Source organism: Octodon degus, unplaced genomic scaffold (genome assembly GCF_000260255.1).
Source record: "Octodon degus isolate 3935 unplaced genomic scaffold, OctDeg1.0 scaffold00022, whole genome shotgun sequence".
Classification (NCBI taxonomy): domain Eukaryota; kingdom Metazoa; phylum Chordata; class Mammalia; order Rodentia; family Octodontidae; genus Octodon; species Octodon degus.
Window position 1 is genome coordinate 632,044 of NW_004524598.1, and position 11,294 is coordinate 643,337.

Consider the following 11,294-nt stretch of genomic DNA (forward strand, 5'->3'; position numbering starts at 1 on the left):
TAGGAAGAGTCAAAATAAGAGAAGGAGGGGCTGGGGAGATGGCTCAGTGGAATAAGTGCTTCCCTGGCAAGCGCAAGGGCCTAAGTTCAATCCCCCAGTTCCGCAAAAAAAAAAAAAAAAGGAAGGATGTCGCACAACACACTAAATTTTCTTGCTATTTATGCTATTCTATTTTTATACCTATTATTTACTAAACATATTTTTTAATTTTAAACTAAAATTAAATTTGTGAGCAAATACAGTTTTTATGAGCAGTCTCCATGATGGCGAGCACAGCATCCTGCAGGGGCAGGACCTGTGTTCCCACCACTGCCTCCAGTCCTGAAGCGTACATCCTGACCCAAGCCTCCTAACACTGTGGAAGCTCCGGGACCTTCAGGCCATGCTCCTGTCTTTCTCCTTCTCAGAGTCCATAAGTGGGGCTACAGCTGGGCCCATGTGGTGGACAATAGGCTCCAAGGAGGCATGAAGTCAGGTTGGCGTTGCTCCCCAGGACCACAGCTCTCAGCGACGCAGCCCCTTGGAGCACAAGCCCTGCAGGGCTGCTAGGTAGGGCAGGAGCATAGGTGGCCGCTCCGTCTATGTGAATTGAGCGTGGTCAGCCTGTGGGTCTCCTTGAATGAAGGCCATGAACAGGCATCCGAACCCACTGGGAGATCAAAGATTCTGTCTTTCACCCTGCTCTAGTCAGGCTCCTCTGCGTTCTGTGTTCAAGTACGCCTTGTCCTTCAGTATCTTCAAGAGCTTTTGGTCAACTAATGAATAAATGCAATTATTGTTTTGCTGAGCAGAGAATGTGCATTAATACCACTTACTAAAATTAATTAATCAATTTATTAATTTATTTATGGTACCAGAAATCGAACTCAGGACCTTATACTTGCCATATCCCCAGCAACATCACTAGAATTTAAAGGCAACAAATATAGTTAAGAAAAGCATGTTGAATTTCCTAGTACCATTCAATCAGCTACTTGGCTCAATGATTTTAGGAACAAAGGAAAAGACCTTCCCTGCATCTCAACAGCTGTAGGGAAAAGGCAAAGATAGGCAGCACTATAGGCTAGGGCAGAACACAGCCCCTCAGACGTACACTCTTTTGACCTAAAGCCCCCTGAGAATGAGAAGGTGTGGCAAAAGCTCTAGTAACTAAGCAGCAAGCTTTCCTTTGGCAAAGGAAAGTACCACTTGCAAAAGGCTGATAGGTCACAGGGCCTCAAGAAACACTTATGTGCATCCTCTTTTCCTATTATATATACATATATGAATTACACAGGAATTTGTTCAGATGATAAATATATAAGTGAATTGTTACTTTTGTTTTACATGGTTAATTTGGTAATCTTACTACACCACAGTAGTATGAAAGGAGGGCAAAAAGAAAATAGGCTGCACGTCTTCAGGCTTATAATGGTACAATTTATAAGTTATAAAAGCTAAATTGTGGAAGCAGCCTGAATGTATAGCGACAGATGAATGGATAAAGCAAAGGTGGCGCTCACAATGAAGCACTACTCTGATATAAAGAAAGATAAATGAGTCACTTGCAGGAACATGGATGCCCCTCGAGTCCATAGCGCTAAGTGAAGGGCATCAGCAAACAAGCCTACACACCAGATGGGTTCTCTCAAAGAGAAGCCCACTATATAAATCAAGTGTGAAATTAGAGACTGTGGGAAAGAGATGGATTGTTCTGGCTCATGGAAGGGAAACAAGAAATGGGAGAAAGAGGGACAGAGGGGAAAGAAATGGGATTATAAAAGGGGGGCCTGTGAAGTGCTGTGTACATGCGCCAAGTCCTTATGAGGAACGTGATCATCATGTATCACAAATATGAATTTGAAAAATACAAACTATGAAGGAGTTTTGCGTCCAAGAGATACAAGCAGCAGAAATGGACAGAGTTAAATAGGTATGAAGACTGGCCACTCAGGGAAGAGACTGGCTATTGGCAGTGTTGCTCCTGACCTCGTCGTGTGTGGTTTGTGGAGCTGGCATTTGCAGCTGCGAAGGGTTTAGCGAGATGTCTCACACTATTTTTTTGGTGCAGCCTACCAAGAGGCCCGAAGGCAGAACTTACACTGACTATGAATCTGTTAATGAATGCATGGAAGGTGTTTTTAAAATGTATGGAGAACATCTGAAGAGGTTGAACCCCAACAGCCCCTCTGTCACACACGATATCAGTCAGTTGTTTGATTTGATTGATGATCTGGCAGACCTCAGTTGCCTTGCTTACGGAGGTGATGCCCAGACATACCAGCCTTGTAATAAAGACTGGATCAAAGAGAAGACCTACGTGCTCCTTCATGGGCAAGTGCAACAGGATGGCAAACAACTGAGTTGCAAACAGTAGGGGCTGGGAGCAGGCTGGGCTGGGTGCGGGCTGGGAGCGCAGGCATGTGCAGTGCCTGGCCGTGGGGTGCTGTCCTGTGAGCCTCTTTCCATTTGTTACACTCTAGCCAGGACTGAATGCACTAGATGAAATGCAAGGTGTGAGGATCTTCTCCATCTGAAACCCCCATTGAGCCCTTTTTCTTTTCCTTCTTTTTTTTTTTTTTTTTTTTACTTAAACATTTTCATGATTCAGAAGGCAGCTGTTCCTTGTCAATGTTGGTTCCAGTCCTTCAGATTGTTTCTATCTGCTTTATAACATTCACTGTACTAATCTTTTAAGATGGGATAGGGGATGATGACAAAGTTTAGTTATGTCCTCAAGAAAAAGTCTTGGTGAAAATAAATGTTTAGTTAAAAAAAAAAAAAGACTGATCACACAGTGCTCTCCCGACACACACGATCACCACATGCTACAAACATGCACCAATAAATAAAATTATGGAGATGAAGAGACATCCTTGTATCTCAAAAAAAAAAAAACATCTGATAGAGACTGTTCAACATTTAGAAAGTACTACAACGGGCTTATAGGAATAACCAGAAAATTAAGATAAGGGATAATTTCAGTAAAATAGTATGATACTAGGATGCAATTCCATATTAGAACCTAAGAAAAAATAAAATTTATGTATGTGAAAATATTTTCAAAAAGAAAGAAAAAGACTTATGGATCTTGATGAAAAAGAAAGAAGCACCAGAAAGTCTAACAGGTTAAGATAATCAAGAAATATTACTACTAAATGCTAATACAAACATTACTACAAATTCTACAACAAATACTACTACTACAGATGCTGCTACTAAAATACACACTATCCTAAATACGTGGATGCATACCTATCCCATCAACATACAGGAAACCAGTTTTTTCTTGTTATTACACACTTGCTTAGTAATGTTTTAGTATTACACTCCTCTTAAAAATAACTGATGATTTTCAAAATATTATTTATTCCTGATATCAGCAACTTATAGTAAAGGAAATGACACCCAGACGTTAAATTAAATGCAGAGTGGGGGAGATAGCTCTAAGTGCCTGTCTGGCAAGCACAAGAACTCAAGTTCGATCCCTAGTACTGCATCCATGCCAGCCCAGGAGCCCCAGGCATACCGTGCTGGCCCTGAAACCAGGCGTGATGGCGCATGTCTGTAATCCCAGTGCAGAAAAGGCTGAAAACATGACAATCATTAGGAGTCTGAGCTGCATAGTGAGAGCCTGTACCAAAAACATAAAAAAATGAAAGACTAGTTAAATTAGATTACAGGATTTGCTTATCCCCACGGGCACACAGCTGAGTAGGAGCTGGGAGCCGCTGCCTACGTCCTGCATCATGAGAAGGGGCGGCACCAGTAGCACTAGTCTGGAAAAGTATGAAAGTCCAAAATAGGGTCTCTACTTGAATTTTTATTGCTTTCCTGCCAGTGTGAAATAAAAAAAAAAATCATACAAACCATTTTACAATGGTCAGGATTATCTGTACTCTTAAGCATTCTTCTCCAATTCCAAATTTCACCCAAAAAACCATAAAATTATTCCTTTCAAAGGTGCACATAAATAACAAAAACATGCAGACTAAACATAAATTTTAAAAGTGATATAGTCAGTAAGTTCTGACTATATGACATAAATACGAGTATTCTAATATAGTATTTCTTACAGGCCAACAAGAGGAAAAGAAGAGGCAAAACACTAAGTATCTTCCTGAAGACAGACTTTGCAAAGGCTGCCAGAACATGCAGGCAGCCCCTCGACGCTGCCACACCGCAACAGCATCAGGCAAATAGGTACTTCGAATAATAACAAAAGAGCCGCTCTCCTTCCCATGAGCTGGACGGAAACATGGAGGGCCCACTTGTCACCAAAGTGCTCAGCACGGAAAGCCAGGAGAGAAACTGAACAGGCTGAGAGGCTCGGTCAGCCACAGGGCAAATTTGATAGGATGAGGTGAGCAGGGCGAAAGAAACGGTTATGCGCTTCAGTTTAAAAATGCTACTAAAATGGAGATGACGTAGCTTAACAGCCACACAAGATTAGACTAGAAACACCAAATCCCTAGGAATGGATATGATTACAAAGATCTGTCAAAAGAGCCTAAATCAGAATTCACTAATAATCTCAGTATATTAAGCATTACACATCAATAAGAACACGATAAAGTACTCTACAGAAAATAATGAGCAAAGAACATAACAGCTAAGTGATAAAAGTAAAAATATAAGGAAACAACTGACATATTGTTCAATCTGGTTAGTAATGATAATTTCAAGTATATCAGTAATTAAATGGCAGTTCCATCCATTGCAACAAGGGAAATGGGCCTCTCAAACATGCAGGTAGGTGTTTAACTGGTAAAAGGCAATTTGTTCACATGCACTGTAGACCTTAAAATGTGAGACCTCTTAAGCCAGAAATTCTCTGTCTAGAAATCGCCCTATGAAACTGATCAGAAAAGTGTGTATAGGTGTATTCACAACAGTTTTGCTGAACTAATGAAACAAGCAAACAATGAACGCAATATTTATGGTTAAATATCATGTGTGCTTCAATGAAAAACCAAACTAACCAAATAGTAAGATGATGAGCCAAATATACACTTGAAAAAAATACACATTTTAAGATAAAACCAAGTAATAAATCAAAATATACTGTACCATATAAAATCATTTTATAAAAATACATGATTATGTTCTTGGAAACATTATAAATTTTCTTTATCTGTATTTTACAATGTTTCTAAAATAAATACATACTTTAACCTATGGATAATTAAAAACAAGGTTAAAATATTCAATCTCCATACTCACTCTATCATTTACCAGCCACCTAATTATAGGTAACTTGCTTAACTACTATATTCAGTTTCTTCATATACAAAATTGATAAAATAATCAATTACAATCCTTAGGGCCAGCATAAGAATAAAATTAAAATCCAAAAGCACTCTGAAAATGAGAAGTACTGTACTTCAACAAAACATCAGTTGACACACCTCACAGAACATCTGATAGAAGACAGTCCCACAAACAGCCTGTAAAGGCAGAGGCCTGCAGCCCCTTAGCGCACTGAGAGGTGCTATCCTCTGCCTGCACAGGTGGCTGTATGTGCAGCTCTTTTTGGTGCAGTTCTTTCCAGCATCCTGCTAAGTGGAAACAGTGGTGAAGGCTATCATGACAGCAAAAATACAACCTTTATTAACGAGTGTAAGCACTGGGCATTAGCACAACGCTCACTTGCACTTGGCTGAACTTCGTTAGAGATCACCTCTATTCCCTTTTTATGGATCAGGATGCTAAGGTACAAAGTAGACTGGTACAATCATTATGGAAAGCAGTGTGGAGACTCTTTTAAAAGCTAGCATTAATAGTCCCATTCAACACAGCCATTCCCCTCTTGGGTATTTTTCCAAAAGAACTGAAAACATCATACCACAGAGTTATATATATGCCCATGTTTATAGCAGCTCAATTTGTCATAGCTAAATCTTGGAAATAACCCAAATGCCCATCAACTGAGGAATGGATAAAAAAGGTGTTTTTCTTTTCTTTCTTTTTTCTTTTCTTTTTTTTTAAGGGAAGGGTCTACAGGGTGTTCAGGGTCTCACTACCAGATGAGACTCCTAGTGATCCACCTGTTTACAGCCTCCCAAGAGCTGGGATTACAGGCATGTGCCACCACACCCAGTCTCAATGGCTATCTTAGCGCGCCCTGGGGGCAGGGCCGGCAAGGTAGGCCTAGGGATAGCAGATTTTGGTATCCATTGAGGATGCTGGACCCAGTCTTCCATGAACACCCAGGAATGACTGTGCTTGGTTTCCTTTTTACATTTTGTAAGAACAAAAAGTAGCAAAAGCAAACAAACAAAAACCATAGAAATGATGGGCCTGCTTGCAGGTGCTTTAATCCGCTAAGCTATTTGGCCAGCCCTAAAGGTGGTATTCTTAAACAATGGAGTATTACTCAGCTATAAATATAAACTCAAGATTTTTCTAAGTAAATGGATGCAACTAGAGACCATACTCATATGTGAAATAAATCAGACCACATATATAAAAGGCAAAAGATTTATATGATCTGAAGAGAAACCAGAATATCAGACCCATATATGTAAACATCATATTGTCTCCCTATTGTAAGAACCTGAAAGAGTAAATAAAATGTGACAGGTACAATAGATACTGTGAAAGTGAAAGAAATTGTTCAAAGGGAAGGAAAAACTGAGACGAAGGACAGGAGAAAAGAAAGAAGGAAAAAATATATACATATACACAAAATAGCCTGGACAATTTTACTGCTGATTTCTACTGGTCTATTGTTGTTTTGGTTTGGTTTGGTTTGGTTTTTGGCAGAACCAGGGGTTGAACTCAGGCCCAGACAAGCGCTTATTCTACTGAGCCATCTCCCCGGCCCCTCTACTCATCTACTGTAAGAAACACTTAATTCTTAATTTTTGTTCTCTTTTTATTTTTGGACCAATTTTTCATGCTTATATCTGGTAATCTGAACAACTAATTTGAAGACAACAATATGCAATCTAACAACCATTGTTGAATTCCTATCATTTTGTTTAGTGAGATTCTTTATCATTTCTAATGGGTTTTTGTTTGTTTGTTTTTTTACTATTTTTTGTTCTCCTTAAAAAATGTAAAAAGGAAACCAAGCACAGTCATTCCTGGGTGTTTATGGAAGACTGGGGTCCAGCGTCCTCAGTGGACACCAATATCCGTGGATGTTCAAGGCCATAGGTAAAATGCTGCGGTGTTTGCATACTACTGCATATGTTTTACCCCATACTTGAAACTACTTCTGGATTACTTTTTATTCTGGTTTTTTATCCTGTGTTATTTATGGTACCTAAAATAGTACAATACAAATGTTACATAAATAATTGTTATACCCTATTGTTTAAGGAATAATGACATGCAAAAATTGTGCATTCAGTACAAACAGTTTCTTGTTTTAATAATTTAGCGTTTTATTTCTAATTTTTATGTTTATTAGTGTGTGTCTGCAGTAGACAATGAACACATCCATTTCAGAAAGCTGTACATAACACGTCCACATACATAGCACACCTTTATTCCTTTCTTTCATCTCCTCCCCTCCCCTTCCTGCCTTTTTCTATTGCCTGATCTCCTTCCCACTTGGAAAACATTTATCACCATTTAACTATTATCTGTCTTTATTTTGCTCTTTATTTATATTTTAGGCTTTTTCATGTAAGAGAAACCATGTGACATTTAAACTTAAGTGTCTGCTTTATCATATTTAATCTTATGTTTTCAGAGTGCATCCATTTTCTTACAGATAACTCAAGAGTATCCTTCTGTATGGCAGGACACTACTTCACTGTGTATAAATACCTCATTTGTTTTATCCATTCATCTGCTGATGGACATATAGGCTGCTTCCAAGATTTAGCTATTATTGTTGTACAGATACAAACATAGGTATGCATGTATCCCTGTAATACGAGGCTTTCAACTCTTTCAGGAGGATACCCAGAAAGGGAATAGCTGGGTCATATGGAATTTCTAGTTTTAGGGGTTCTTTGAGGAATCTCCATACTGATTTCCATAGTGGTTGAATTAGTTTCTATTTCCCCCCACAAGGTGCAAGGGTCCCTTTCTTCCTGCAGCCTCATCAGCATTTGTTATTATCTGATTTCTTCATGATACTCACTGTTCATATCAAGGATATGTAAAGAAATACAAAAATTAGAAGCCCCCCAAAAGAAAACTGTGCAATTGATATTAAATATCTTTGCTGTTAGGTTGGTGAAATTCACTGACCTAGAACATCAGATAAAGAAACCTAATTCATGGGCAACACCAATAGTAAATGGTTAAACTAGCTTTCAAACCTAGGGGACTGCTTCCAGAGACCATATTCCTAACTGCAGTTAACACTGAAAAGGGAACATATTCCAGGAAACAGTTACACTCTAAAGTGCTGAAGAGAACTTGGACCAACACCTTCAGGCATCTGGAGTTGGGCATGAAGAATTTAGGCAGTATCACCTCCATACTAAGGAAATTTTCAGTATCTAAGATGCTTAAAGATTTCGCAAGGTATATATCCATTACTGTAGAAAATCTAGGATTGTTCCACAAAAAAAAAAAAAAAGCAATGCCCCAGGCCTGTCTCATCCACAGAATCAACACTATAGGACCAGAAGCTACAGCCACCAACTGCCGGTGTCTCTCAAAGAGGCCCCAGTGTGGGCTGCCTTGCACCCTTTCCAAATTCATATGTTGAGGTCCTTATCCACAATACTTCAGTGATTGTGTTTAGAGATATGACCTCTGAAGAGGTCACATGGGTAAACCCTAAGCCAATGAGAACAGTTTCCTAAGGAAAAATATCAGGACACATCAAATACACAGGAAAGACACGTGAAGTCAAATTAGAACATAGCTGTCTACAAGCCATAGAGATACCTCAAAAGAAACCAACATTGGTAGTCTTTTGGCCTCAACCTTCTAATCTTAAGAACTGTAAAAAAAAAAAAAAAAAAAAAAAAGGTTTGTTTGGTTTTGGTTAAGATAGAGTCTCGTTGTATAGTCCAGGCTGGCACTGGACTTACAGCAAATCTGCTGGCTCACACATTTCTGTTACTTAAGCTACGGTGCCTGCGGTATTTGCTATGGCAGTCCTGGTAAGCTAGTGGCAAGGGTAGGAAGCAGGCCACTCACGTTAGGGTCCTCTGCTCAGACTGCCCTCCCACCATTGCTCCACCCCTGGGCTGAATCAGCCTGGTCCCCAGCCACTGCTGACATGTCTTTTCAGTCTCTTCCCACTTTTCACGGCTCAGAGGCCCTACTAGGCTACACTGTCTCCAGGTCTATGACCAGACTGGGTCTTTGTCTGGGCCATGGTGATGCAGAACCCTCTGACCTCTCTGCTTTTACACTACTTCCATCTTACAGAGCTAAATCTAGCTTTTGCTTTTCCATTCAGTTCTCATCTTTTGTCAGGTGCTAACCCCCACTGTTCTATTCACTGTTTTGTTTCGGTTAATCTTGAGACAGGGTTTCACTCTACATTTCAGGCTGGCCTTGAACTCACAGCAATCCTCCTACCTCAGTCTGCCAAGTTCTGGGTTTACAGACATGTGTTGCCCATGCCTGGTTTAAACCCCACATCTTTCAACAAAATTCTCTCCAGGAAGTTTCTTAGATTCCCACACAGTGTTTGCTTCTCCGGCACTTTCTCCATCCCAGGTTTCACAGGGACCATGGAGGCCCAAGCAGAAGAGCCTGAGTGTCTAGAGCAGACCTGTGTCCTTGGCCTTACCAGTAAAACTTACATTTTTTAAAGAGCTCAGATGTATGTCAGTTTAGTTTGGCATTTTAACCCTTCACGTTAATTCAAACATAGATTGATTCATCCCATTTTATTTTTTTTCATCCCATTTTAAATTATATTTGAAGAGTACATATTCTTTTCATATACTAAGTAGTGATTAACTCAACATTATTTCATATTATTTAGAAATCTACTTTTCCATAATGAGCCAATACTCTTACTATACTACTTCTTTACATACTGAATGCCACCATACATGGAAATACCTGCCACCTCCTGGTACTCATCTCCAAGGCTAAACAGTGCATGTGTGTGGCTTCTGCATCACCTGAGGTAATTGGTTTATCCTCACAGGCTACCATCTCACTGACTTCATAAAGTCAAATTCCTTAAAATGGTACCCCTGCCAAACCTTCCACCTTGTGTTTTGTCACTTGATCCCTTGGTTTCTCGTCACAGTCAAGTGGTCTTTTTGCCCATACTGAATTTTTCTACCCTTTCAGAGGACGGGTAACAGCTGTCCCGCTCAAAACTTTCTATGCTGCCCTTTTGTCTGGTTAGTGCCTACTGATCCCTGCAGTGTCACCTCTTCTTGGATGTCACCTCTTCTTGGAAACCTTCCGTGATCCTCCCACGTCAAGGTTATTTGCTCTCCTATGTGCTGTAGCAGCACTTATACATTTACACTCAACAGCACAATCAGCACTCTATGGTTGATAACTGCTTATTGGATTATTGCCGTTTTCCCCTCTTCTATTCATAATCCCACCCCTGGACAGGAAGTTCCTAAATGGGGTCAACACTCATTGTGAGACAGTCATACTTTTGCCAAATATCCCAGTGTAATCACTAATCATATCCTATTTGTTTTCTCTGTCCCCCAGGTCAGATAATAAATGATTCACTCAACACATGCATATGGGCAGTATTAAGATCTATCTTATTTGCTGTTTTGACTCTACAAAGGCTACTATTATTGACCCAAAACCCTCAAAACTAGAAAAAGTGAAAGCATAATGTGTTTCCATTTTAGAAAACAGAGAGTGAGATCTTAAAGATGCATTATTTGCTTTTCCATAACCATTATATGTCAGTTTAAATTATGAAATTAATTTCTTGAAAGAATAAAATTCTATATTACATATCAAAATGTTATGTATAAAAGATGAAGAACTAAGTAACTAGCCAACCTAATTCCTACAGCTGGAGACCTTGAGAACCAAAGTAACGTACAATATTTGAGTCAGTTTTTTTCAGTCATATTAGCACCCCCTTTCCAGCTCTTGAATTTTTACCTCCATTACTACTCTACGAATAGAAATAAAATGCTTAGATCAGTTACACGGTCTTGTCAAAATAACACAGCCTGCAATTATAACTTCCTGAGGTGCTTCTTAAAAATGTTGCCATGAAAATTATTTAAAAATTTTGAATAGCTCTCATACTACTTAAAACTATATTAAATTATTTGCCAGTATTTTTAGAGATGGCATATAATAGATCTTAAGCATTTCTGACAGCTATATAAATTATTTGTATTATCAATAATGTATTATTCTATAACATGGCAAAATCATTAATGTACTACATA

The 11,294-nt window shown here is 39.2% G+C and overlaps 1 protein-coding gene and 1 pseudogene across 7 annotated transcripts in view; one reads left to right on the plus strand and one right to left on the minus strand.

Moving 5' to 3' along the window:
* The window catches only part of Klhl32 (kelch like family member 32), a 250,314-nt gene that overhangs the window by 171,481 nt on the left and 67,539 nt on the right, over positions 1 to 11,294 (minus strand). The window lies entirely within an intron of this gene.
* LOC105741751 lies at positions 2,024 to 2,356 on the plus strand (annotated as a pseudogene).